We start from the raw sequence: 4,825 nt of genomic DNA, 5'->3' as shown, positions 1-4,825 counted from the left end.
AACACATGTGCGAGCACTTTGGTGAGCTTTTTTCTGTCCGCTTCATTTCAAGGCTTTTCAAGTGTGTTTTTGCACAAACAGCGATGTTTATTATCTCTGTCCAGGAGTGAAAGAAGCCTGCCCCGTCTTCACACAGGAATGGACCCTGAGCCAAACCAGCCACAGCTGACAACAGCTGCCCTCGGTCTCCCACCAACTTCTGGCAGCAACGGACTCACATCCCTAGATAACAGAGAAAGAGCAGAAAAGTTGGGGTGGAAGATAGAGTTTGATAAATGGTGCAATTTAATGGAGGGCTTTCAATTGAAAGAGAGAAAGAGACAAAATCAAAAGAGAAATGGGGGCTTTTAGGGGTGTTAGAAAAATGAAAGAGGATGAGTAAAAAAAGATACATTGCGAGGTCATCTCTTTGTTTGTCCACCCACCACAATGATGTGGGTCAGCGAGTCTTTCTCAGAGCAGAGAGTGTTGTTTCAGGATGTTGCAACAGTGACAGGTTCCTTTAGGAAACCGCTCACATTTTTCCCACATAGGATTTTTCTAAAATGATTGCAGCGACTTTGCCAAAGTACATTTTAAACTGAAACTACTTTAGCTGGGTTTTATCTGAGAAGCAATTTATCCAGCTTAGCACGCCACTCATGTTCAGGAACAGCCCTGTGCAAGATAAGTCAAGTCCAATCCCAAGACGTGTTTAGGTGTACAGTAAATGACATTTCAGGATCCCGAGGCAAGCACTGCTTAAAAGTTAAAGACGTACCGTCGTGCAGAAAATGGACTATTATGTCTCTAAGCACTGGAAACCTATTTGGGTGGGCTCTGGAACTTAGGCAGCAGCTGAGCCATCACCTCCAGGGCCTGCATTAACTCATAAAGATCACTGTCTCTTCCAAGTGCTCAAGCCAACGTGGAGGTTTTGTACGAGCATTAGTTTGATCGTGTGTGACATTGAGGAGGTGCGCGTCTGTATTTTTTCGCGATTGAAACAACCTTGAGTGCACTTTTTTTATATGCAAAATACGCAAGATTGCTTCATTTCACAGCTCATGTTAAACATGTTTCACAGTGTGTGTCGGTCTCTCCCACTCCTGTAATTACAGTCATTGGTATCAGATTAAGCCCCACACAGAGCTGATCTCTAGATGTGCCCTTTGTGTAAGCAACATCTCTCTTCTAGATTGATAAGGCATTGGGGGAGAGTTCAGACAAACAGAGGAGCATTTTAGTGTTAAGTTACTTCAGCTCTCTCTGTCAATGTTTGTTTTTCTTTATATATGTGTATTAAACTCATTTTCCCCTTTTGCTTCGTTCATTTCAGTGCCTTGCAAAAGCCCTCTTACTTCTTGATCATTCGAACAATTTGTCTCGTTAGAAAATCACTCATTTCAATGTATTGCTATGGGATTTTATCTGACAGATCAACACAAAGGAACACATAATTGTGATTGCAGAAAGAAATGTGTGCAGCTTAGTGTGCAGCACCTTTTACTCTGACACCCCTAAATAAAAAAAGTGATTTTGCTTTGTCCTCTAGACATCATCTATATCATCCAATAGGCCAATTGTAACTTGGGAGGAGCTTCAAACAGCCTCACTTCAGATGGAGGATTCTGCTGATAGGATAACATTCTATCCTTTGACGAAAGTCATTGTTGATAGTCTCTTACAGTATTACCCAGCAAGAAAAACCTGGAAGAAAACATGTGAGAAGTTCACCTTCCAGCATCCCCATAACTCTAAACACAAACCAACAGTTAATGAAACAGTTTCGAGCACAGCGTACTGTTTTAATGGCCCAGTCAAAGTTCAGATATAAATCCAATTGAGAATTTGTTGAAAATTTATGTTCCCATATGTTCTCTATCCAATCTGACTGACTTTGACCTCTTCTTTTAGGAAAATAATTGGAAAAATCGTAACTAAAAGTTGGTAGACACATACCCCAAAAGATGTTTCATATCGGTTTAAAAACATGAAGCATTCCAATAAAACATTTATGAGGCAATTTATTCCTATTGATGCTAATCGTGTCATCATTTCACAAGAAAGACAAATGTTTGTTTTTATTGTTTTGTTAAAATCTCTATGAAAACCCTCTTACAAACATCCCATTGTTTTAAGCAGGTAAATACACATTTTATGGTGTAAGCGCACGGAAAACAAAAGCAGACCACCAAGGCTACACTGTGGCTGATAAGCAATGACAAGCCACTATTTGTTTGACCGATTTACTGTCTCCACATAATACTGCACACCCATTTACAGTGGCAACCCTTCATTAATGCTTTGTGTGAGCCAGTGTTTTTATGCAAGCACTTAACAGTCAACATAGGTGGAGACAAAAACTCATCTCTCTTAGGGATGATCGTGCATTCCTCAAAGGGCCACATGGAAAAATACTCCCAGCATGGCCTGGCCACACTCTCCGACAGACTTAAACTCACACACTCACATACATACACACACACGCACACACACAGGCAGCCATATGCACACAGATGCCGGCAGGCGACTATATTTATACCAACGCTTCAATAAATCTATCCACTCGCTTGTCTATTTTCTCTGGCTTTGACTACGCAACACTCAAAGTTCGTGCAGGTTGAAGCCCGGAGGAGAGGAGTTTGAGAGGCCAGTCAAAGCTAAGTACCCCCTGGCATTTTGCTCTTCTTTTGGCCTTCATTGCCATGACTTAAGCACAACCCCTGGCCAAAGTGTGACACACCATTGAGCAGAAAATTCCTTGAAAATATGAACTTGTGTCAACTTGTACACCTCAAACAGAGGCAGGCCTGCTGCCCTCCACCTCACCCATCCTCCATGACCTTGTGTTTTTTCTCATTTCTGCAGCATAAACACTTAAAAACATCTCATTTTGTTGGGTGGCCTGTGAATGTAAAGATCTAGTTTTTAAAATCTGAAAATGGACAACATTTAATAACTGCAGAAATATCTTTTTTATATACAGAAGAGTGTTAGCTATGGAACATGTCTTGGTTATTTCATATCTTCTCATGCTGTTATGCTGGACTTATTCCAAAAAGAATCGGCAGTTTCTTTCTTTACCACTTTCTAGCTGAGCAGATTGAGTTTTGGTGACATTGGATTCTCACATGTCTTTTTGGAGAAAGAAAAAAAGTTAATTATAGCACATTGGTCATAAAATGCTATGATTATGACCACGTTTATAAACTCAGCAACTGTTTAGAAATTCAGGGTTCAACGAGATGCTTCCATCTCCAAACTTCACTGATGAGATCGTGTTCTTAGGCTTGCTAGTTTCCTACTTTTTCCTTGTATTATTTGGATTATTCTAATAGATCTAAAAAAAAAAAAAAAGAAAAAGTTAAGCTGCTTAAATGTTAGACAAAAACTGGTTAAGGGATCCACTGCACAAAGGAGCAATTGGTAGCATTTTTGTCTTGCAGTGAGAAGGTCACAGGTTCAAATCCCAGCCTTGCACCTTTCTGCAAGTAGTCTTGTTTCCTCCCAAAGTCCAGAAACATGGCTGTTGGAATAATTGATCTCTTTAAGTTGTCCTTGTGTGTGTGAGGATGTGTGGGTGTTGTTATACCATGAATAAGTTGCCCAATGAAGGACTGGAAACCAGTTCAGGGTGTACCCCGCTTTTTAACTAGCGACCACTGGTGATGTAAGCACCACCCTCCACCCCAGCGAGCGATGCACACAATTTGTCTATCGCATTGTGTACTAATACAGGATGTATACCCAAACTTTGCTGTCTGTTGTTTAGCATTGCATATAAATGTTTATCCTTGGTGCCTTGTGTCATCAACCCAATTTACACACTACATAAAAGTAGCAGGGTTTATTTTAAAACCATTATCATAGTCAGTGGTTAGTCTTGTAAATAAACACTACTGGTAATCTTGAATTAAACTGACATTGACAGTTAATTGACAAAATAGACTTTAATAGCAGGATAATCAATCGTTTGTAACAAAGCTGTTCGTTTTTGGCCCTCCAAAATGGTTCTTTGTGATTCTAACAATATAACTTCAAACCATCATTCAAATATGAGTCATAATACAAACCAATGAGAAGAAAACACAGAAGACACTGACTAATTAATGGCAAAATAATATGAAACATTCACACCAACTTTAGAAACCCTTTATAAAACAAGCTGAAACAATGGGTTCATTATACATTTAATTGTGTACATTGTGTACGTAATAGACCATGAAGGTCTAAATAACATGACATAGTAGGTTTATGAGAAACAGTCTTCTAACGAAACAATCAGCGATTAAACGTGTCCTGTTACGTATGGGAGGTGTGTTTTAGTGACTAGCACATTCTTTATCTACACAGAAGATTATGCTCATAACTGGCCAACTTTTATAGTCGTGGGTAGGTTTTTTTAGTACAGATTCTCACACACAAGCATACAGACACACATACATTATGCACAGTCTCAAAAAACAGCTAACAACCAAAGTGCATTATTTTAATAGCTCTGTAAATCAAATGTAAAATAACCATCAGAAATGATTTCTCGATGCCACAAGATATAGAAAATAGGGGCTTCGCTTTTACTTCTGAGGAAACCACCAACTTTACATGTTTTTTTTTATAAATGTAATGAGTTGTAAGTCTGAGAGATTTTCTTTATTCAAAATGTTTCTGAGAGAGTTGTAGGCGAGAAGATTTTCCACTTGCTTCCCGGCCGAAATGCGCAGAAAAATTATACAAATTTCTGTTGTGATCCTGAATCCTACACCACCTAACACTTGTTTGGTTTGCTTGAGGTTGATCAGTCCTTGCAGGAGAAACATATCAAAAACGTTACTTTTCTAGTCCA

The sequence above is a fragment of the Poecilia latipinna genome, unplaced genomic scaffold (assembly GCF_001443285.1).
Source record: "Poecilia latipinna isolate Pla-1442-1.1 unplaced genomic scaffold, P_latipinna-1.0 Scaffold17, whole genome shotgun sequence".
Classification (NCBI taxonomy): domain Eukaryota; kingdom Metazoa; phylum Chordata; class Actinopteri; order Cyprinodontiformes; family Poeciliidae; genus Poecilia; species Poecilia latipinna.
This window is presented reverse-complemented; position numbering follows the sequence as displayed.